The sequence below is a fragment of the Pan troglodytes genome, chromosome 5 (genome assembly GCF_028858775.2).
Source record: "Pan troglodytes isolate AG18354 chromosome 5, NHGRI_mPanTro3-v2.0_pri, whole genome shotgun sequence".
Taxonomy (NCBI): Eukaryota; Metazoa; Chordata; class Mammalia; order Primates; family Hominidae; genus Pan; species Pan troglodytes.
In genome coordinates this window covers 138,458,938-138,484,984 of record NC_072403.2, presented here as the reverse complement: position 1 = coordinate 138,484,984, position 26,047 = coordinate 138,458,938, and the positions used below count along the sequence as shown (strand labels likewise).

The following is a 26,047-nucleotide window of genomic DNA, read 5'->3' as shown; positions in this document are numbered from 1 at the left end:
GCAGGAGTCAAAAGAGTACCAAAGACAGGTCCAGTCCCTCACTGGCCAAGCACTCAAAGGAACTGAGAAGTCTCTGCAGTGCCAGATGTGTGAAATAGATGAGAACTTTGCTGTGAACTATCAAGACACTAGGATGAGATTCAGAATGGGAAGGAAGAAATAATTAAGGCCTGCCACCTTAATCAATGTCAGGACCTGTGGGATGCTCACAGAGCCCTTGACTTTGAGATTGCCACCTACAGAATGCTGCTGGAAGGTGAGGAGAGCAGGATTTCTCTGTCTCTTCCAAACTTTTCCTCTCAGAACTGGAGGGAAACCATTCTGTGTTCACTCCCTCTGGTTGACAGCCACTCATACAGGACCCTTCTGACATTTAAAACTGGGAGATGGACAGGTTATCAATGAACCTTCTCAGCCTCATGATTAGCTTGATGAAAATTGCACATACTCGCTGCAGCAATATATCACCATCAAGAATAAAAAGGAAGACTACATCTTAAAGAAACAGCCTTCAAATGCCCTTCTACAGCTTTTCAGTAGCATAAGATAAATTTGGAATAGAAATAAGCTACAGTTCTTAAGAACTAACACTCCTAAAAGATTTAACAAAAGTTTAAAACATAGTCTGGTTTATGAAGAAGTTTTGTGCTACACCGGTTTTGTAAAAATATTTTGAAAATCGTTATAACTGTTTTTTTGTTCCAGCAAGTATTGGACTAACTTGTTTCTACTTCAATAAACCTTTGGAAAAACCAACCAGGAAACAACAACGATTTTAAAAATGCTTCTTGGGATGAGTTGAAGAGAGAATGGAAGGTAAGAAACTGGGGAGAGCAAGAATACTTTCACTTTTTGAGGAGTTTCGTTGTTAAGGAGAGAAGTAAACAAGATCAGTAGCTGGAGGAAAATGTGGGGTCAAGAGATGAGTTTTGGTTTTGGTTTTTAAAGATAAGTGATATTGAGACATGTATGGGCTAATTCTGTGGAGATGAAAAAAACTGATAATGCAGGTGAAAGAAGGTAGGTATATAATTGTAGGAACAAAGCCTTTGAGAAGAAAGGGGATGAGGTTCCAGGTCAGGGGGAGCTGGCCTAAGGAGCAGACACTCTCTTTCATAACAGGATAGAGGGCTGAGAAGTATTTGGAGATGCAGGCAGGTTTTTAGAACTCATGGTGGAAACATGAGATCTTGATTTCATCAGACTACACTGGTTTTCTCTGTAAATGTTTTTGAGAGGTCATCATATAAATGTTAAAAGAGAAGATTTTGTTGAAGATTTGAGGAGAAAAGGATAGGACAGTGAATTTAACAGGAAAATGTAGGGGTATTCTGGAAGTGTTTAGTGTCCCTTCAAGATTTAAATTGAAGCCAGTTTTTTTTTTTTTTTTTTTTTTTGAGATGGAGTCTTGCTGTGTCACCCAGGCTGGAGTGCAGTGGCGCGATCTCGGCTCACCGCAACCTCTGCCTCCCGGGTTCAAGTGATTTTCCTGCCTCAGCCTCCCAAGTAGCTGGGATTACAGGCGTGTGCCACCATGCCCAGCTAATTTTTTATATTTTTAGTAGATAGGGGGTTTCACCGTGTTAGCCAGGATGGTCTTGATCTCCTGACCTTGTGATCTGCCCGCCCTGGCCTCCCAAAGTGCTGGGATTACAGGCATGAGCCACCGCACCAGGCATGTGGACCTTTCATTAGTCAAGTTTTGTTTTTCATGCACACTTAGAAAGTAAGCAGGAAAATATGTTTAATTGGCACTGTTTGCCAGATGGATATAATGGCTAGATCATAGAATCTAAGAGAAGTAAAGATAAAAGTTATTATGTGGGTGACAAAATAATCTGTACACCAAACCCTCATGACATGCAATTTACCTATATAGCAAACCTAAACATGTATACCCGAGCCTAAAATAAAATTTAAAAAGAGCAGCAAGTTCTCAGTACATTAATATTTGATGATTGACTTTATTTTCTCTGCTGTTACACATATATTTTCTAAAAATACTACAAAGCTGACTCAGATATAAAAAATAAACAATGTAGTACATGTGGCCTTGAGTCTTATTCCAATTCAAACTTTGACTCAAGTTATTTGAGCACAGATTTTGAATATCAAGATAAATAGCCTATATACTTTGTGTAAAACCATTTAGAACACATATCATATAGATCAATAGAGGAATGCATTTATAAATAGAACTGTATAAACAGTCCAAAGTGGAAGGAAGAACTTAGAAGAATGCCAAAAAAGATAATATAAAAGCAATTATAGCACACTCAAAAAAGGGAGAAAACAAGGAGACAAAGGTTATGTCTAAATAATGCCAAAGCAAACAGTTGATAAGTGAAACATCTAGTCAATCAGCTGCATGTTTTGTCTATGGGGAGACTAGCAACTGACTTGACTGATCTTTTTTTTGTTTTCACTGAATTGACTGAATCAAGTGGGTTTTTTTGGAAGCATGTTGACATATACATAATGAAAGAGTCAGAAAGGAAGAAAAGGAAAGGATGCATTTGGGAGAAAAGTCCTTGGGATCTCGAAGTGATAGGTGATAAGATTAAAAGGTATTAATTTGAAATGAGAGCAGATTTTCAGAGGGGGGACCAATTTAGTTACATTAATTCAAATTTGGAAAATAAGCTACAGGAGTGTATTTTCCATAACTATGGGAGACTTGTTTGTGACACAATGGAAATATTTGAAGACTAAGAAGATAAAAGTTTCTGAAGGGTCTGCTTTTAGTCTCTTGTATTGATTCTGCTACATATATTATTACTAGCATATATTACTAAAGTGCAAATTATCTTCCTTGAATTATAATTTCATTTACTATTACAACAATATTCATTTTACTACCCCTCCTACTTTTTAAATACTGACTTTGAGCTACTCTTCTTAATACTTCACTATACAAGTATACTAACAAAAGAACAACCTCCAAATCTCCTAACATCAAGATTATCTACCTGCAAACAATTTCTATTTAGAAAGTGATATAAGTCATATTACGCACTTTTAAATTTATTCTACTTGGGAAGTAGTGAATTACTAAAGGAGATGCACTATCCTGCTAGGTCATGTGAATAGTAAGGAGGAGGAGAAAGACACTCAACAGCACACAGTATTTGAAAATAAATATTCTTTTAGGACTTCAATATTTAAAGATTGATGAAGTATGTATATAAATACATATAATTTTTAGTTTTGTTTAAAAATACATAAATTGTAGTATATGAAACAAGAAACTCTTCCTGAATATTAGGTGAAGATTTATAGAAACTACAGAAAAAAATGTCATTCAATTGACTCTATAGTACAAATGAGGCCAATACGATGCTGAATCTTTGCTGCTACTTCTAGATTATCTTCCTGATTTTTTTCCCTAGATTCTCTTAAAATGTCTCACTTAGTAGTGGTTCTCCCAGCACGCAGCTGGAGATCTGAAAACGGGCAGACTGCCTCCTCAAGTGGGTCCTTGACCCCTGAGCAGCCTAACTGGGAGGCACCCCCCAGTAGGGGCAGACTGACACCTCACATGGCTGGGTACTCCTCTGAGACAAAACTTCCAGAGGAACGATCAGGCAGCAGAATTTGTGGTTCACCAAGATCCGCTGTTCTACAGCCACTGCTGTTCTGCAGCCACCGCTGCTGATACCCAGGCAAACAGCGTCTGGAGGGGACCTCTAGCAAACTCCAACAGACCTGCAGCTGAGGGTCCTGTCTGTTAGAAGGAAAACTAACAAACAGAAAGGATATCCACACCAAAAACCCTTCTGTACATCACCATCATCAAAGACCAAAAGTAGACAAAACCACAAAGATGGGGAAAAAACAGAGCAGAAAAACTGGAAACTCTAAAAAGTAGAGTGCCTCTCCTCCTCCAAAGGAACGCAGCTCCTCACCAGTAACGGAACAAAGCTGGACGGAGAATGACTTTGACGAGCAGAGAGAAGAAGGCTTCAGACGATCAAACTACTCCAAGCTACAGGAGGAAATTCAAACCAATGGCAAAGAAGTTAAAAACTTTGAAAAAAAATTAGACGAATGGATAACTAGAATAACCAACGCAGAGAAGTCCTTAAAGGAGCTGATGCAGCTGAAAGCCAAGGCTCGAGAACTACGTGAAGAATGCAGAAGCCTCAGGAGCCGATGCGATCAACTGGAAGAAAGGGTATCAGTGATGGAAGATGAAATGAATGAAATGAAGCAAGAAGGGAAGTTTAGAGAAAAAAGAATAAAAAGAAATGAACAAAGCCTCCAAGAAATATGGGACTATGTGAAAAGACCAAATCTATGTCTGATTGGTGTACCTGAAAGTGATGGGGAGAATGGAACCAAGTTGGAAAACACTCTGCAGGACATTATCCAGGAGAACTTCCCCAATCTAGCAAGGCAGGCCAACATTCAGATTCAGGAAATACAGAGAACGCCACAAAGATACTCCTCAAGAAGAGCAACTCCAAGACACATAATTGTCAGATTCACCAAAGTTGAAAGGAAGGAAAAAATGTTAAGGGCAGCCAGAGAGAAAGGTCAGGTTACCCAGAAAGGGAAGCCCATCAGACTAACAGCAGATCTCTCAGCAGAAACTCTACAAGCCAGAAGAGAGTGGGGGCCAATATTCCACATGCTTAAAGAAAAGAACTTGCAACCCAGAATTTCATATCCAGCCAAACTAAGCTTCATAAGTGAAGGAGAAATAAAATACTTTACAGACAAGCAAATGCTGAGAGATTTTGTCACCACCAGGCCTGCCCTAAAAGAGCTCCTGAAGGAAGCACTAAACATGGAAAGGAACAACTGGTATCAGCCACTGCAAAAAACATGCCAAAATGTAAAGACCATCAAGGCTAGGAAGAAACTGCATCAACTAATGAGCAAAATAACCAGCTAACATCCTAATGACAGGACCAAATACACACATAAGAATATTAACTTTAAATGTAAATGGGCTAAAAGCTACAATTAAAAGATACAAACTGGCAAATTGGATAAAGAGTCAAGACCCATCAGTGTGCTGTATTCAGGAAACCCATCTCACGTGCAGAGACATACATAGGCTCAAAATAAAGGGATGGAGGAAGATCTACCAAGCAAATGGAAAACAAAAAAAGGCAGGGGTTGCAATCCTAGTCTCTGATAAAACAGACTTTAAACCAACAAAGATCAAAAGAGACAAAGAAGGCCATTACATAATGGTTAAGGGATCAATTCAACAAGAAGAGCTAACTATCCTAAATATATATGCACCCAATACAGGAGCACCCAGATTCATAAAGCAAGTCCTGAGTGACCTAAAAAGGACTCCCACACATTAATAATAGGAGACTTTAACATCCCACTGTCAACATTAGACAGATCAATGAGACAGAAAGTTAACAAAGATACCCAGGAATTGAACTCAGCTCTGCACCAAGCGGACCTAATAGACATCTACAGAACTCTCCACCCCAAATCAACAGAATATACATTTTTTTCAGCACCACACCACACCTATTCCAAAATTGACCACATACTTGGAAGTAAAGTGCTCCTCAGCAAATGTAAAAGAACAGAAAGTATAACAAATTGTCTTTCAGACCACAGTGCAATCAAACTAGAACTCAGGATTAAGAAACTCACTCAAAACCACTCAATTACATAGAAACTGAACAACCTGTTCCTGAATGACTACTGGGTACATAACGAAATGAAGGCAGAAATAAAGATGTTCTTTGAAACCAATGAGAACAAAGACACAACATACCAGAATCTCTGGGACACATTCAAAGCAGTGTGTAGAGGGAAATTTACAGCACTAAATGCCCACAAGAGAAAGCAGGAACGATCCAAAATTGACACCCTAACATCACAATTAAAAGAACTAGAAAAGCAAGAGCAAACACATTCAAAAGCTAGCAGAAGGCAAGAAATAACTAAACTCACAGCAGAACTGAAGGAAATAGAGACACAAAAAACCCTTCCAAAAATTAATGAATCCAGGAGCTGGTTTTTTGAAAAGATCAACAAAATCGATAGACTGCTAGCAAGACTAATAAAGAAGGAAAGAGAGAAGAATCAAATAGACGCAATAAAAAATGATAAAGGGGATATCACCACCGATCCCACAGAAATACAAACTACCATCAGAGAATACTACAAACACCTCTACGCAAATAAACTGGAAAATCTGGAAGAAGTGGATAAGTTCCTCGAAACATACACCCTCCCAAGACTAAACCAGGAAGAAGTTGAATCTCTGAATAGACCAATAACAGGCTCTGAAATTGTGGCAATAATCAATAGCTTACCAATCAAAAAAAGTCCAGGACCAGATGGATTCACAGCCGAATTCTACTAGAGGTACAAGGAGGAGCTGGTACCATTCCTTCTGAAATTATTCCAATCAATAGAAAAAGAGGGAATCCTCCCTAACTCATTTTATGAGGCCAGCATCATCCTGATACCAAAGCCTGGCAGAGACACAACCAAAAAGAGAATTTTAGACCAATATCCTTGATGAACATTGATGCAAAAATCCTCAACAAAATACTGGCAAACCGAATCCAGCAGCACATCAAAAAGCTTATCCACCATGATCAAGTGGGCTTCATCCCTGGGATGCAAGGCTGGTTCAACATTCGCAAATCAATAAATGTAATCCAGCATATAAACAGAACCAAAGACAAAAACCACATGATTATCTCAATAGATGCAGAAAAGGCCTTTGACAAAATTCAACAACCCTTCATGCTAGAAACTCTCAATAAATTAGTTATTGATGGGATGTATCTAAAAATAATGAGAGCTATCTATGACAAACCCATGGCCAATATCATACTGAATGGGCAAAAACTGGAAGCCTTCCCTTTGAAAACTGGCACAAGACAGGGATGCCCTCTCTCACCACTCCTATTCAACATAGTGTTGGAAGTTCTGGCCAGGGCAATTAGGCAGCAGAAGGAAATAAAGGGTATTCAATTAGGAAAAGAGGAAATCAAATTGTCCCTGTTTGCAGATGACATGATTGTATATCTAGAAAACCCCATTGTCTCAGCCCAAAATCTCCTTAAGCTGATAAGCAACTTCAGCAAAGTCTCAGGATACAAAATCAATGTACAAAAATCAGAAGCATTCTTATACACCAATAACAGACAAACAGAGAGCCAAATCATGAGTGTACTCCCATTCACAATTGCTTCAAAGAGAGTAAAATACCTAGGAATCCAACTTACAAGGGATGTGAAGGACCTCTTCCAGGAGAACTACAAACCACTGCTCAATGAAATAAAAGAGGATACAAACAAATGGAAGAACATTCCATGCTCATGGGTAGGAAGAATCAATATCGTGAAAATGGCCATACTGCCAAAGTAATTTATAGATTCAGTGCCATCCCCATCAAGCTACCAATGACTTTCTTCACAGAATTGGAAAAAAACTACTTTAAAGTTCATATGGAACCAAAAAAGAGCCCACATTGCCAAGTCAATCCTAAGCCAAAAGAACAAAGCTGGAGGCATCACACTACCTGACTTCAAACTATACTTCATGGCTACAGTAACCAAAACAGCATGGTACTGGTACCAAAACAGAGGTGTAGATCAATGGTACAGAACAGAGCCCTCAGAAATAATGCTGCATATCTACAACCATCTGATCTTTGACAAACCTGAGAAAAACAAGCAATGGGGAAAAGATTCCCTATTTAATAAATGGTGCTGGGAAAACTGGCTAGCCATATGTAGAAAGCTGAAACTGGATCCCTTCCTTACACCTTATGCAAAAATTAATTCAAGATGGATGAAAGACTTACATGTTAGACCTAAAAGCATAAAAACCCTAGAAGAAAACCTAGGCAATACCATTCAGGACATAGGCATGGGCAAGGACTTCATGTCTAAAACACCAAAAGCAATGGCAACAAAAGCCAAAATTGACAAATGGGATCTAACTAAACTAAAGAGCTTCTGCACAGCAAAAGAAACCACCATCAGAGTGAACAGGCAACCTACAGAATGGGAGAAAATTTTCACAACCTACTCATCTGACAAAGGGCTAATATCCAGAATCTACAATGAACTCTAACAAATTTACAAGAAAAAAACAAACAACCCCATCAAAAAGTGGGCGAAGGATATGAACAGACACTTCTCAAAAGAAGACATTTATGCAGCCAAAAGACACATGAAAACATGCTCATCATCACTGGCCATCAGAGAAATGCAAATCAAAACCACAATGAGATACCATCTCATGGCAGTTAGAATGGCGATCATTAAAAAGTCAGGAAACAACAGGTGCTGGAGAGGATGTGAAGAAATAGGAACACATTTTCACTGTTGGTGGGATTGTAAACTAGTTCAACCACTGTGGAAGTCAGTGTGGCAATTCCTAAGGGATCTAGAACTAGAAATGCCATTTGACCCAGCCATCCCATTACTGGGTATATACCCAAAGGATTATAAATCATGCTGCTATAAAGAAACAGGCACACGTTTGTTTATTGTGGCACTATTCACAATAGCAAAGACCTGGAACCAACCCAAATATCCAACAATGATAGACAGGATTAAGAAAATGTGGCACATATACACCATGGAATACTATGCAGCCATAAAAAAGAAGAGTTCATGTCCTTTGTAGGGACATGCATGAAACTGGAAACCATCATTCTTAGCAAACTATCGCAAGGACAAAAAACCAAACACAGCATGCTCTCACTCATAGGTAGGAATTGAACAATGAGAACACATGGACACAGGAAGGGGAACATCACACTCCAGGGACTGTTGTGGGGTGAGGGTAGGGGGGAGGGATAGCATTAGGAGATATACCTAATGCTAAATGATGAGTTAATGGGTGCAGCACACCAACATGGCACATGTATACATATGTAACAAACCTGCACATTGTGCACATGTACCCTAAAACTTAAAGTATAATAATAATAAAATAAAAAGTCTCACTTAAACAATAATTTTTAAAGCTCCATTGAAGAATTATAAGGCAATAACTTGACAAAAGATTCAAACACATTTAACCTTGAAATATACATTTTCACTGATCTTTCCCTGCCCTTTGTCACCCAAAAACCCGTGCTGTGAGGTTCTAAGGCACTGTCCACATGGAGCCCAGAAAGTAACTTCTTTCAGAATTCCCTTCTGCCTAACTCTGTAAGCAATATCCTACTTTCCAGATAGCCATGTGGCCTATAGGGAAAAGGATTGAATTGGAAAACAGACCCTGGTCTTTCAGTTTACTAACTCTATGATTTTGGATGAGTTGTCTAAATTTTCTGTGTCAATTCAGAAAGATGAGTAATGAGTTAAATGAGATAGTGTATGGAAAGTATGTAATACTTGCTTGATTTTCCTTATTGTCTTTACTTTGTATCAGTAGATCACAGCAGTTTCAAAATTCATTTTGTAAACACTCCACTAAAATGTAAGTTGTTTCTCTACTCAGAAATAATCATGTTGAATTTGTTAATAAGAAATCCCTAAATATTTTATGTTAAGAATACATAACATGTTTACTTACAGACACTGAAGTTCAACTCCATTTTGCTTCCCAAAATACACATTTTTGGGGGGCAAAAACATCCCTGTTCAGATCTGCCAGATCTTCTTATAACTTTCAGGTAAGCAGTTGTACTTATCATTCAAAGTTGTAATAAAAATTACTAATATTTTAAGCTCAACAAATTTTGCACATTATTTGTTCCTCAAAATTTGAATCCAAGTGGAAATTGCAGTTTTAAATTCTGAAAGTTTTCTGGCTTTTCACCTTTGTACAAAATATAAGACTTTTAATAATTCATACAAAATATATGAGCGATTGGTGAATCATGTATATGTTCTTAACCAAATGCTTAACTGAAAGTTTATACCAAATGTGAAATAAATGATATGAGTTCTAATATTTAATTAATAGGTGATATGCTTAAAATAATCACTAACAAAAATAACTTTTATTTATAATAATAAAGAGTGAGCAAATAGAGATAACTTAAGGAAAAGAATAAAATGCTCACAAATAATTTTTTTAGGTTTCTTACAAAATTTTGAGTGCAATGCAACTTTTTCAAAAGATCTTTAATAATTTTGAAGCAATAGATATGCATTCTTTTATGTTAATTTGCTAAACCTCGTTTCAATCTATCTTTATTTTCTGAAGTCTTATAAGTAACATCTGTCATCCATCACTGACTGTCATCTGAGGGGAGAAAAAAAGGAATGTTCCAAGTATGTTTTGAAAACTTATTTCCAAGTATGGAAATAAGTCGTTTAGGCAGAGTAAGAGGTGTTAAATAGGAAAAATAGCCAATCTTGAAAGAGAGGGATCAGCTGTACAATGGAGGCAAGGGGGAGAAAAGACAAAAAAATTAAAAGATTTTATCAATAACAGTAACAACTTCAATATCCATCCTGGTCCTATTTTTTTAAAGTAAAACTTAATTGAAGAATTGAATGAAATTCTTATCTCATTGTTCAGTTGATAAAATTTAATGTTAAATGAACTTCTCTGTTTTAGGCAAGGGATCAATATGAGGACAGTTTGTTCACACCCTTCTAGTAACAGAAAGTTTGGATGCTAGGGAATAGTATATCAGAAATGATAAATTAATTCCAAAATGTTTTAACAACCAAAAAGAACATTTGAGTCAGATTACAAAAAAAAAACCACCAGATGCATTTGTACAAGACATACTAAACAGCAGCAGAACTCTATTCTACCCTAACTGTAGTCTCCACCACCACATGTAAAGAAAAGATTAGCGATATCTCAGGACATATATTGGAACTATATACATGCATAATTTGGTTGCAATGAAAACAGTTATCTAATTTACTGATTAGATATCTGTTTATACAACAGAGTTGCTAATCTGCACTTGTACATTTGAAGCAGGAGAGGGGTTTAGGGAGGGTAGAAAACTTGAGGTATATGGCAGAGTGGAGAGAGAGGGTTGTGTATGGAAAGAGCTGCAGTGAGGCCAGTGCACTCTCATTTCTTTGGGTGGCAGTAGATTCGTGCCTCATCATGGCCCAGTGGACAATAAGGAAGTAACTGTGCTTTAGATGTCTGCTTGGTATTCTATCAAGAGATCCTGGCAAGTGTGTAAGGATGAGGAGCCAGAGAAGAGTCCATCTAAGAAATTCTTCAAAAGAGGTAAAGCCAGAAAATAATCTTCCTTATTTGCAAATGATAAAGAATTTATCAAAGGTGCCTCTAAAGAACCAACCCATGACACATGTAAAATGCCACTGTTTAAACACATGCCACAAAGAGGGCTTAAGAAGGAGGGAAAGAAAAATCAATAGAGAAGGGAGTGTGCTTTCTCTCTGAACTACTTTTCTCTATGCCTGGATAAAGATGGACCCAGAAGGGGAAGGGAAGGATGAAAGAAAGAACAGCCCTCACTGCTACCTACAAGTGGCTTTTGGGCCAAAGTCAGGTTTGAATTTAGGAAAAAAGGGATATGAGTTTGAAACTTTAAGCTGGATAAACCAGAATTGTATTAGATTGTTTCATGCCTTTAAATGACGATAAAGCTATGGGATCCTCTCAAGGTGTAATTGAAAGATGGAAAATGAAGAGTCTCCATGCCATGGTCAAAGGTAAAGATTACAGGGGAAAGAATAATGCTTCATGCTTGCACCTCAAGTTTGGAAATTCAATAAAGTGGTTATGTTAGTTAAGTGGTAATATTTAATTATATCTCCGAAAGTGTGTTCTTTTAAATTTAAGTTTACATAACGGATTATTGGATAAGCTTGACTCTTTCTCTTAAAACATCTAATAACAGAAGCCCTTATGATAAAAATCAGTGAAATCGCATCCAAGTCTTGATTCCTTTTGCATTTCACATTATTCCACATGAAATTGATTCCTCAGTTATTGACCTTTTCCTATTGCTTTTTCAATAATAGTTCACATATATTTGCACTGGTGCTTTTCTAAAACTTCATGTTATTGTTTTTTACTTTTATTATTGCTACAATAATACAATGTCACTTTATCAAAATCTACTTGTGTAAAATTGGAAGAGACATAATACCCCTATGTAATTTGAAGAACAAAAATCTCTTTAACTTAAATGTATTTTTGAAGCTTTATGAAGGAAATGATACTAACTTAGAAAGGATAAAATATTTAATGTTCAATGCATTATTTAATATAAAATAATATGAACTAAGTAATTCTTAAAAACCTCACAATGTTCCATTCTTATTTTGAAAAATTTGTAGAAGTTAGATGAAACAACATTTTCAGTCTCATAGAATTGACCTGGTATGTTGAGCTTATCATCCTTGAAGCTTCTTTAGGGTTACCTGGCCAAGGGTCTTTGCCCAGGATTTGTCTTTATTAAATTCAAAGTACTACTCACTTCAGCAGCAAATATACTAAAATTGTGATGATACAGAAAAGATTACCATGGCCCCTACACAAAGATGACACACAAATTCATGAAGCATTCTATATTTTTCCAGAAAAGATTGGGATTCTATTTCCAAAGTGCTGAAAGAAAAAAAAAACTGTCAACCCAGAATTTTGTATCCTGCCAGAATAAGCTTTATAAATGAAAGAGAAATGAAGTATTTCCCAGACAAGCAAACGCTGAAATAATTCATCATCACTAGACCAAACTTACAAGAAATGCTCAAAGGAGTTCTTAACATGGAAAATAAAAGGTTGACACTCATCATCATAAAAACACACGAAAATATAAAACTCAGAGGTCTTATTAAAAAATTACACAAAGCAAGGAAATGAAGAAAGCAAGTAGGAAACATTACAAAACCCCACAAATCCATAAAGACACACACACACACACACAAAAACAGAAAAAAACATCAAAAGAAACAAAGAATCTACAAAGCAACTAGATAACAATGAACATTACGGCAGGAAATAAATTCACATATATATTTATCAACTTGAATATAAATTGATTAAATGCACCACTTAAAAGATACAAATTGGTGGAATGTATTAAAAACAAACCATAATTCAATTACATGCTGCTTACAAGAAACTTACCTTACTTGTAAAGACACATAGGGTGGTGGTAAAGAGATGGAAAGGGATATTACACACACACAGAAACCAAAAGCAGGCAGGAATAGCTATACTTATATCAAATAAGACAGATTTTACACTGACAGCAGTAAAAAAAAAATGACAAACAAGGCCATTAGATAATGAATGATAGAGTTTGATTCAACAAGAATATATAACAATCTTAACTATATATGTACTCAACACCAGATAACCCAGATTCATAAAACAAACATTACCAGACCTAAAGAAAGAGACATACAGCAATACAATAATAGTAGGGGACTTCAACAGCCCACTGATAGCACTAGACACATCAAGACAGGAAATCTACCAAGAAACTGTGGACTTAAATTGGACTTTAGACCAAATTAATCCAAAAGACATTTACAGAACATTCTACTCAACAAATGCAGAGTATACATTTTTCTTATTAGTGCATGAAACATCGTGCAAAATAGACCATAATTTAGTCCATAAAACAAGTCTCAATAAACTTTTGAAAATTGATATTATATCAACTATATTCTCGGATCATAGTGGAATAAAACTAGACATCAATTCAAAGAGGAACTGTCAAAACTACATAAATACATTAAAATTGAACAATTAAATGAATGATCTTTGGGCCAATTATGAAATTAAGAAAGGAATTTAAAAATCTTTCAAAATAAATTAAAACAGGGACACATCATACCAAAACATCAGGGATACAGCAAAAGCAGCGCTAAGATGAAAGTTTACAGTGTTAATTACCTACATTAATAATTAGAAAGATCACAAATTAACAACTCCCCTATCTTACCTCAAGAAATTAGAAAACAAACAAACCAAACCCAAAGCTAGCAGAAGATAAAAGCAAGAATCAAAAAAAATAAATGAATGAAATTGAGACCCCAAAACAATACAAAGAATCAACAAAATGTAAAATTGTTTTTTGAAAATATGGACAAAATTGTTAGACTGCTAACTAGAATAACTATGAGAAGAAAAAATTAAAATAAACATAATCAGAAATGAAAAAGGAGACATTACAACTGATACCACAGAAGTATAAAATATCAAGGACTACTATGAAGAACTGTATGCCTGTATACTTACAAACTAAAAAATCTAGAAGAAATGTATAAATTCCTGGAAATATGCAACCTTTCAAGATTGAACCTGGAAGAAATATATATCCTGAACAGATCAATAATGAGTAGTACAATTGAAGCAGTAAAAAACAAACCTCCCAACACAAGCCCAGGATCAGATGGATTTACAGATGAATTCTACCAAACATAACAAAGAAGAACTGATACTTATCCTACTGAAAGTCTCCCAAAAATATTGAGGAGGAGGGAATTCTCCCCAGTTCATCCAATGAAGCCAGTATCACTCTGATACCAAAGTTAAACAAGAACACAGGAACAACAACAAAAACAGCAAAATGACAAACCAGTATTCTTGATGAATATAGATGCAAAAATCCTCAACAAAATACTGTCAAACCAAATCCAACAGGACATCAAAAAAATACATACCATGATCAAGTGGGATTTATTCCAGGAATGCAAGGATTATTCAATAGCTACAAAACGACAAATTTGATTTGCCACATACACTGAATTAAAAACAAAATTCATATGATCATCTCAATAGATGCAGAAAAACATCTGATACCATTCAGCATTTCTTCATGATTAAAACACTCAACACACTGGGCATAGAAAGAAAATACCTCAAAATAATAAAAACCATATATGATAAACCCAAAATAATAAAAACCATATATGATAAATAATAAAAACCATGTAAGATAAACCAACATCATACTGAACAGGAAAAAATTGAAAGCATCCCCCTCTAAGATCTGGAACAAAACAGGATGCCCACTTACACCACTCCTATTCAACACAGTACTGGAAGTCTTAGCCAGAGAAATCAGGCAAGAGAAAGAAATACAAATCATCCAAATTGGAAAAGAAAAAGTCAAATTATCTCTGCTGATACCTACAAAAGCTTACAGACTCCTCTAAAAGACCCCTAGATTTGACAAATGACTTCAATAAAGTCTCAGAATACAAAAATCAATATACAAAAATTGGTAGCATTTCTGTACACCAATAATGATCAAGCTGAGAAGCAAATCAAGAAGTCAATTTCATTTACACTAGTTACAAAAAAATCAGTATAAAACACTTAGGAATATATTTAACCAAGGAGGTGAAATATCTCTACAAGGAAAACTAAAACCCACAAATAAAATAACTTGCAGATAACACAAAGAAATGAAAAAACATTCCATGCTCATGGATTAGAAGAGTCAATATTGTTAAAAATTATCATATTGCCCCAAATGATCTATAGGTTCAATGCAATAACTCTCAAAATACCAATGTTGTCTTTCACAGAATTAGAAAAAAAAATCCTAACATTTATATGAATCCCAAAAAGAGCTCAAATTCCCAATGCAATCCTAAGCAAAAAGAACAAAGCTGAAGGCATCACATTACCTGACTTCAAATTATACTACAAGGCTATTGTCATATAATAAGTAGTATAGTAACCAAAACAGAATGGTACTGGTATAAAAGTAGACACACAGATCAAGGGAACAGAATAGAGAATCAAGAAATAAAGCATACATACCTACAGCCAACTGATCTTTGACAAAGTTATCAAAAACATACACTTGGGGAAAGACACACTATTCAATTAATAGTGCTGGGAAATTTGAATTGTCATATACAGGAGAATGAAACTGGACCCCTATGTCTCAGCATATACAAAAATTAACTCAAGATGAATGAAAGACTTAAATGTAAGCCCTGAAACTATAAAAATACTAAAAGAAAACCTAGGAAAAACTCTTCTGGACATTGGTCTAGGGAAAGAATTCTTGATTAATACTCAAAAGCAAATTCAACAGAAGCAAAAATAGACAAAATGAGATTTAATTAAATTAAAAAGCACTACATAGTAAAAGAAATAATCAACAGAGTGAACCAATAACCTGCAGAATGGGATTAAATACTTGCAAACTATACATCGTACAAAAAACTAATATCCATAATCTACATGGAACTCAAATCACTCAACAATAACAAATCAAATTAACTGCTTAATAAGTGGGCAAAGAAAACACACAGACATTTTGCAAAACAAGACATAGAAATGATCAAGAAGCAGATGAAAAAAAATGTTCAACATCACTAATCATCAGAGAAATGCAAATTAAAACCGCAATGAGAGACCATCTTTTTTTTATGCTTTAAGTTTTAGGGTACATGTGCACAACGTGCAGGTTAGCTACATATGTATACATGTGCCATGTTGGTGCCCTGCACCCATTAACTCGTCATTTAACCTTAGGTATATCTCCTAATGCTATCCCTCCCCGCTACCCTCACCCCACAACAGGCCCCAGTGTGTGATGTTCCCCTTCCTGTGTCCATGTGTTCTCATTGTTCAATTCCCACCTATGAGTGAGAACATGCGGTGTTTGGTTTTTTGTCCTTGCGATAGTTTGCTGAGAATGATGGTTTCCAGCTTCATCCATGTCCCTACAAAGGACATGAAATCATCATTTCTTATGGCTGCATAGTATTCCATGGTGTATATGTGCCACATTTTCTTAATCCAGTCTATCATTGTTGGACATTTGGGTTGGTTCCAAGTCTTTGCTATTGTGAATAGTGCTGCAATAAACATATGTGTGCATGTGTCTTTATAGCAGCATGTTTTATAATCCTTTGGTATATACCCAGTAATGGGATGGCTGGGTCAAATGGTATTTCTAGTTCTAGATCCCTGAGGAATTGCCACACTGACTTCCACAATGGTTGAACTAGTTTACAGTCCCACCAACAGTGTAAAAGTGTCCCTATTTCTCCACATCCTCTCCAGCACCTGTTGTTTCCTGACTTTTTAATGATCCCCATTCTAACTGGTGTGAGATGGTATCTCATTGTGGTTTTGATTTGCATTTCTCTGATGGCCAGTGATGATGAGCATTTTTTCATGTGTCTTTTGGCTGCATAAATGTCTTCTTTTGAGAAGTGTCTGTTCATATCCTTTGCCCACTTTTTGATGGGGTTGTTTGTTTCTTTCTTGTAAATTTGTTTGAGCTCATTGTAGATTCTGGATATTAGCCCTTTGTCAGATGAGTAGATTGCAAAAATTTTCTCCCATTCTGTAGGTTGCCTGTTCACTCTGATGGTGGTTTCTTTTGCTTTGCAGAAGCTCTTTAGTTTAATTAGATCCCATTTGAGAGACCATCTTACATCAGTCACTTATTAAATGGTAGAAAAAAATAATGGATGCTGGTGAGGATGTGGAGAAAAGAGAACACTTGTACATGGTTGGTGGGAATGTAAATTAGTGCAATCTCTATGGAAAACCGTATGGAAATTTCTCAAAGAACTAAAAATAAATCTGTCATTCAGTCCAGCAATCCCACTACTGGGTATATGTCCAAAGAAAAAGAAATCATTATATCAAAAAGATATCTGTACTTGTTTGTTTATCACAGCACTACTTATAACAGCAAGAATACAGAATCTATGTAAGTGTCCATTAATGAATGATTGGATAAAGTTATTGAATACACACACACACATACAAACACACAGACGTACAGACACGAGTGCTATTCAGCCATCATGTATTTTGCAGCAACATAAATAAAACTGAAGGACATTATTTTAAGTGAGATATCTCAGAAAATACTGCGTGGTCTCATATGTGGGAGCTAATTTGTACATATGGACATAGAAAGTGGAATGATAGACGATGGAAACTCAGAAGGGTGGGAGGTTGGGAGCAGGGTGAGGGATAAGACATTCCTTAATGGGTACAATTTTCATTACTCAGCTGATGACTATGCTAAAAGCTCAGAGTTGACCACTATGCAACATATCCACGTAACAAAACAACACTTGTACTCACTAAATCTATAAAAACCAAATGAATCCAAAGCACGCTTTAACCACTAGAAATAATTCAATACAAAATAAAGTTGGCAATAGCTAAAAATGAAAAAGTTAACATTATTATTAACCAAAATGTAAGATATAGTAAAGTCTTTGGCAACATTTAGATCCATAAATTCAATACAGGTAAAAATGGACTTCATAGAAATAAAGATTTTTTTGTAAGGTTCCTAGTGGCAGAAACTATATTTAGGAGAATGTGATATCAATGGTGTTGCCAGGCATGTGAATATCACACAGTATGGTGTATTAGTTAAATTCCCAGGTTTGAAGCATCTACTTGAATTCCACTCCCAAATCTGTACCAAATGTATATCTTTGGAAAGATGCTTAGGTATCTATGCCTCAGTTTATTATTTTTTATTTGTGAAATCAAAACAATATTATCTATCCAGGCTGCTAGAAGTTATATATAAAATTTAGAAGCATATATTTAGAAGTATATATATATAAAATTTAGAAGCATGTCTGGCAAATAGTGTCTGCTAAATAACTATTATCTACTAGTGCTGTTAATATTAGGGAATGATATTCCAGACAAAGAGAATGCTAAGGCAAAACTAAAGGGGGAAATGATTGTGGCATATTTTGAGGAAGAGAAAGCCTGTAATTGGTAGGCTAGTCAAAACTTAAGAAGGAGAGTAGGCACTCATGGATCCTGAGGAGCTCTATAACTAAAACATAAGCTTGGATTTCACTCTAGGTGCAGTGCTGAACACTTAGATGAATTTAAATGCTGAGGAGAATTGTTTTGTGTGCAAGGAACAGAAAGTAGGATGGATGGCTTTCTCTACACATACTAGAAAATCTGAGTTGAAAGTTAAAAGGTAAATAGGGTAGTTCAAAGAGAAAAATCAACTGATGGTGGTCTTTAGTGCATTAATTTAAAGGCTTTGTATTTGAGATAATAGAGAATTAGAAACCACTACTATTTCTGAGAAGGGAAGTGATTCACTTAGTCACTTACTTAGACAACACTAAACAGAAAACGACTCCGGAATTACAGATTTTTATAGAAAGATGCTGATGGCTTTTAGGAGGTTGCTGATGATCTGTATTGTTTTATCTAAGTTATATTACCAAGAGAAAATTATGCCAGTAAAAATGAAGTTGAAAATATTTTGATGGATTTCAAATTTCTATCCAATCTGAGAAATTCAGGAGATATATTAATCACTATTCTAATTATATGAATAATTTAGACAAAGGAAGAAGAAAAAGGGGCTGCTTATCCGGGTTAAATTATGCAACTACTGATAGAGCCTGAAGGTGAAAAAAATCCTATTTTAAAGAGCTGACACAAAACAGCATAAAATTTCAAATAAACAAAAGCTAAGTAATAAAAATGATATGTATTAGTTCACATAAAACTTAGCCAATATGTATTAGTTCACATAAAACTTAGCCAATAAGATTTTTATATTTTAAAATTATATTAATTATATAATTATACATATATTCATCTTGCCTACCTACATATAATGCTGGAGGGTATTTGTGCAATATGCCCCCAGCTACACATCTTATTTTAAAACTTCATCACTTTTAGGTTATGATGTAAATACTAAGACATGAAGATGCAGCTAAGGATTTTATAGGCCATTGTAGGACTTCAGTGAAATAGAGAGCCATGTGACAATTTTGAGTAGAGAAATGGCACTATATGATATCATTTTTGAAAGCTTCACTGTAGCACTTTTGTTGATTATAAGTAGTAGAAAGGCAAGAGTATAAGCCAGGAGACCTGCTTAGAGATTATAGTGGTAATCCAGGTAGGAGATGAAAGTGTAAATAGTGGAAGAGATGAGAAAACACTAGAGTATAACATACACAATATTTAATATAGAGCTGAAGAGATTTGCAGGTGGATAGACTGCAAAGTGTGAAAAAGAGGAATCAAGAGTGAATCCCAAGGTATTTTTTGGACTGTAACTTGGAAGGATTGAGTCAATGTATACTAAGAAAGGAAAGAGTGGGACTGGTTTTATGAGGAAAAAATCAGAAGCTCATTATTGGGTTTAAATGCCTGTTGAAATTCAGGGAAGATTATAAATGGGCAGTTGAATATAAAATCCAGTTTAGGACAGAGACTATGCTGAAGATAAATTATTGGGATTTGTTAGCATATATAGGATGTTTAAAACCATGAGACTAGATGAGACAAAATAGCAAATGAAGACAGCAGAGAAGAGAGCAAAAGGACTGAGACTAGAACACTGTAAAATGTAGAGGTCAGAGAGAAGAGGTATCAGCAAAAGCTAGTGAGAAAGAGCCAGCAATGAGGAAAGAGAAATCGAATAGTCAGTTGTCCTTAACCACATATTGGGAAAGTATTAACACATAATGAATTGATTTAAAGTACAAAACACTATGCTTCAAACTAATGAGTTTAAAACAGAAGAATTATGAAGAAAAATACAGTTCTTCTATTTTGGATACTGCTTTAAGGTAAATAAAAAGTACTTTCCCAGTTAACTTTTTTACTTAAACTCAAGCATAGCATGTCTGTTTTGTGATTTTATCTATCACTGTTTCCAAAAGTCTGCAATTACCAGTGAGTTAAGGCACTTAGGCTTTATTACAAAAGTTGGGGAGTGTGGAGAGCCCAATGCAAGCTGACAAAAAAGAAAAATAAGTTTTTAGAACATCTGTGACTAAAAACTATGAATCATAAGGGAATAAAATAATAGAACTGTAGACTTGGACTGAAAGAGCCAATGCACAAAAAAATGAAGAATAAGAAGGAGGAGGAGGAGGAGGGGGAGGAGGAGGAGGAGGAGGAGGGGGAGGAGGAGGAGGAGGGGGAGGAGGAGGAGGAGGGGGAGGAGGAGGAGGAGGAGGGGTTCAATCAAGAAGACAATCTAGACTCAAGAAATCGGAAACACTATTTATTAGACATGTGTAATACCTAATAAATAATGTACTAGGCAACAAAATGTTAGCTAATACCACAACTTGATAGAATTCATTATATCTTCTAAGTATATAACCAAGTATATATATACTTCATCACTCATATATATATATATATACTTCATGATGTAAAGTATATAGATATGTGTATATATATACACTTCAGTGCTATGTATACTTCATCACTCATATATATGAGAGAAAGAGAGAGGGAAGGAGAGAGGAAAAGAGAGAAAGAAAGAAAGAGAAAGAAAGAAAGAAAGAAAAGAAAAGAAAAAGAAAGAAAAGAAAGAGAAAGAAAGAAAAAAAGAAAAAGAAAGAAGAAAGAAAGAAAGAAAAGAAAGAAAAAGAAAGGAAGAAAGGAAGGAAGGAGAGAGAGAAAGAAAGTGAGCTGAAAAACAAAAGGAAAGAGGAAGGAAAGGAAGGAAGGTGAGAGAGAAAGAGAGTGGGAAGGAGAGAAGGAGGGAGGGAAACAAAGCACCACTTTAGGAATCAGTGGATGAGATTTGTTAGTTTTGAGTAATCTTTTTACTTAATTATTTTTTCAAGAGCTGGGGTCTTGCCATGTTGCCCAGGCTGGTGTGCAAGGGCTATACACAGGCATAATTATCACAACCCACTGTAGCCTTAAACTCCTGGCCTGAAGCAATCCTCTTGCCTCAGCTTCCTGAGTAGCTGGGACTACAGGCGTATGCCATCACACCCAGCTTAATTTTTTATAAGAAAAAAAAATAGCTCTCGCAAATTACTACAACTTTCTGCTCTCCATAAATTGTTTTATTTATAACTATGACAATGCATTTAATTCTATTTCTCACCGCAAGTAACAAAATCACCCCAAATAATAAAAATTCTGGTTTTCTTCATGATCTTAGAAATATTCTTTAGTTGCCTAAAGAATATGTGTGTGTGTGTGTGTGTTTTATATATATATATATCACATATATAAAACACTTGGAACCAAAGAAAACATGGATTTGTGGTTCAAAGTGGTTAAAATCAGAAAGCCTGAAGCATAAGCTTAAAATTAGAAAAAGTAAACAAGATAATTAGATAAATCCAGAACAATCTGAGATCATCAAGGATTATGACAAACATGTGGTTGGTCTTGAGGCTACCCACTATATACTTGATGACAACAAGGATAACATCACTATTCCAGCCACAGTTAGAGTTAGAAGAAAGTAGTAGCCCTCTGTCTTTAAATTATACCGTGTATGTAGATATTAATATGAACTGTATTATTATTGAGGAGATGCACGTGAACCCAAATTTTGCCAAAGGACCCTGAGCAATAGTTGAATAAAGTCATTACATCTACCGAATGGCAAAATTTCAGTTATACACGATGAATAAGTTCTAGAGAGCTGCTATACAACATTGTGCTTATAGTTAACAACACTGTATTGTGCACTGGAAAATGTGTTAAAAGGGTAGATCTCATGCCAGTCAGAATGGAGATTATTAAAAAGTCAAGAAACAACAGACGCTGGTGAGGTTGTGGAAAAAAATGCTTTTACACTGTTGGGAGTGTAAATCAGTTCAACCATTGTGGAAGACCGTGTGGTGATTCCTGAAAGATCTAGAAGCAGAAATACCATTTGACCCAGAAATCCCATTATTAGGTATTTACCCAAAGGAATATAAGGAATTCTATTTTAAAGATACATGCATGCATATGTTCATTGCAGCACAATTCACAATAGCAAAGACATGGAATCAATCCAAATGCCCATCAATGAAGAAAATGTGGTACATATACACCACGGAATACTATGCAGCTATAAAAAAAACAAGATCATGTCTTTTGCAGGGACACGGATGGAGCTGGAAGCCATTATCCTCAGCAAACTAACACAGGAAAAGAAAACCAAATACCACATATTCTCACTTATAAGTGCTTATAAGTGGGAGATGAACAACGAGAACACATGGACACATGGAGGGGAACAACACACACTGGAACCTGTCAGGGGGTATGAGGGGAGGGAGAGGATCAGGAAGAATAGCTAATGGATTCTGGACATAATACTTAGGTGATGGATTGATCCGTGCAGCAAACCGCCATGTCACACCTTTACCTATGTAACAAAAGGGCACATCCTGAACATATACCCCAGAACTTAAAATAAAAGTTGAAGAAAACAAATCTGTAAAGATATATCTAAATAATACAGAAAATGATGTTCATTTTTAACATCCCAAAAGATGTTTTTTTAAAAAGTCAGATTGAAGACATTCACTTGTCGAATAATGGTAGAAGCATATTCAAGGTAAATAAAGGTTGGGAAGTATTAAATCTACAACAATAAATTTTTTAAAGGGTAGATCTCATGTTAAATGGCTTTACCTCAATAAAAAATCTACAATCATATTTAAAATTTCATTATGCCCATATTGAAGGAAAATAGCCATAATTTCCAAGACTCTTAATCTCCTTCTCTGTTGAGTCTTTTTTTTTTTTTTCCTTACCTTACGATGTTGGAGTAACCAGGACTTATTTTGCAGACCTCATTGTTTTTCTCTCCTTTGGTCATCTCTTTCAGTCTCATTGCTTCAAATATATGTAGTATTTAAGCTCTCAAATTTATACTCTCAATCTATATCTCTCCCATGAACTACATATTTGAGCAAAGCATTGAACTAAAATTTATGAAATCTAGACCCTAGACCTCATTTTAGAAAGAAAAATAATTCTAAACCTGTATCTCTTACTGCTCCTTCAACTAAAATAATTTAATTATGGCCAATAAACTATAAAGTTTAGGTCCAAATTTCATGGCATCACTTAAAATTTCCTTCAAAATCTGGCTCTTGTCTACCTTTATAAGCTGGTCTACCAATTTATACAACAGGTATCCTTTGCATATCTGGCCTTCACAATACATTTACAGTTTCCTAATGTTATAATGATCTTCCTATCTTCATACAGTGTCCTCTGCTTGAAACTCTCTTTCCTAGTTGTTTTTCAGTCTTTAAGAATCAGTGCCAATAGTAGTGGAAGCAAGGGTAATTAATACTTCCTTTTAAAATAATTTTTTGATATTTTTTATTGTGAATAATACTAATTGCATAACATACAAGAACACATTGTAGGTTCATATAAATGAGCATATATTCCATGAAGCTTATAATCCTCTGTCTCTCCTTATGATGGTATTTAGCATGTTTCTATGCTTCTTTATCTTATCTATATTTTTAATATACTGTATATCCCCAAGGTAAAGAATCTCACTCCATCTTTATAGTGCCTGCTTAATATGGTTCCTGGTTGCCATTCTATAGCAAACATTTAAATAGGTTTCTGTTTAAAAATTTAGCCTCTATAGATTCAAAACTAATACAATGTATCTCAAATAATTCCTCTTGTATCTGTTTTTAGTTTCAATTAGTAGGAACAAAAGGTATCTTTAATACATTTTTCTATTTTTCTTTTCTTCAGACTCCTTATGTCTGAAATAATGATAATTTATTATGGATATTACTGTACATAATTTTAAGGGTTTTTTTAAAATTAAACTTTGAGATGGCAATGTTGACATTCAGCTTTTAATTCATCCTTACATGATATGACACAATCTTAGATAAAACTTTTTGAGTTACTCATATCCAAAAAAGAAACTAAACAATTAAAAATTAAAATCATTGCTTAAGGTTATTTTGATGTTATAAATATGAATACACAAACAACTTTTATAAGATTTTAATACCACAATCTCTCTTATTCTGCCTTATATTAAAATGTAATTTTGTAAAACGTTTTTGGCTCAAATATGTTTACAAAACTATCTAACATTTCTTGTCTTACGATATGTCCTGTGAAGTTATTTTCACACATTTCATTTTTTGTCCATTTTTAATAATTGCTTATATATTTGCTTAATAGTTTTAATCATCAGTAACTATCTGCACCAGTTTTTCATTGCGCTAATAAAATAGCATTTATATTTTTGTTGAATGACAGCATTTAAACATATAAAGCACATACAGAAATTTATACTCAAAGTTATATATGGAATCCTTACCTGTATATTAAAATGATTTTTTAACACTTAACAATTGATTTGAATGATATGCTTTATTTGTATTACTGTAGTGTTATGCTAATTAGATATAGTTGTAAACCACTGGATCAATCTATACTAATAATATGCAAGATCAGTGATGGTAAAAATGACACTAAAACTATAGCAGAACTGAATAGCATGCTGTGTCCTAATGTTGAGGCTGAAGCCTAGCTTCAGTTCATCAAGCATCAAGCAAATATAAAACTAATTATATTTAGCTTTATAACTCTAATTATTTAAGGGTATTGTCTAATCACTCCCATCATATTTTAAGGTCCTTGAAGAAAGGAACTTTTTTCCCTCTAATTAATTTTTTCATTCCCAAAGAGCTTAGCCTAATGTCTAGCAGAAATGGAGTTGTGCAAATGTGTATTTATATAATTACTTAATGAATAAATAGTTACCTCCGTAAGCTGATAGATCTCTGAAGCAAAGTTCTGTATTAATCATTTTTATCAAGAATAGTGAGCAACCAAGAGTTGGTTCCAGTTGACCCTGGATGTGACAGGACAGCCTCCCTACTCCCAAGTAACAGAGGCAGGATGTGGAAGAATGTTGAGTCACTAAACTCAGCAAATTCAGCAGACCCAAAATTGTGCAGTGAATTTTAAAATAATGATCATTATATCATTTTAAAGGTCTAATTTAAAAGAAATTTTAAAAAGTACAATTAAGACTTTACCTCCTACTTATTACATGAATTGGAAGAAAGGATATACCATGCAATACATCGTGTAGATCTTTTAACTTTATTTTTTAGTTTACAAGGTCAGCTGGCAGTTATTAAAGGATGTCACATATTTTTGAAAGTAATCAGGAGACTAGATAAATAAAAAGTGAGATCAGTTTGGGCATCATAGAATAAAATGGGAATAAGAAGTTGTAAGCTATTATGAATAGCAGCTGAAACATGGTCTTAACTACTCAAGTATGACCTTCTGTTATTTCTGTACTTTTTATGCAAATACTATCCCTGAAAAGATGGACCATAAAACACACTAGGTGCCCTGTTTCTTTAGTACATCTGACTTAGTTAAAAAGTAA

At 35.0% G+C, this 26,047-nt stretch overlaps 1 non-coding gene across 1 annotated transcript; it reads left to right on the top strand.

Moving 5' to 3' along the window:
• Positions 1-12,368: 12,368 nt before the first annotated feature.
• LOC112209582 (U6 spliceosomal RNA) lies at positions 12,369-12,475 on the top strand. Its single transcript, XR_002944418.1, has one exon. It is a non-coding gene; the product is annotated as a U6 spliceosomal RNA (small nuclear RNA).
• Positions 12,476-26,047: the final 13,572 nt, after the last annotated feature.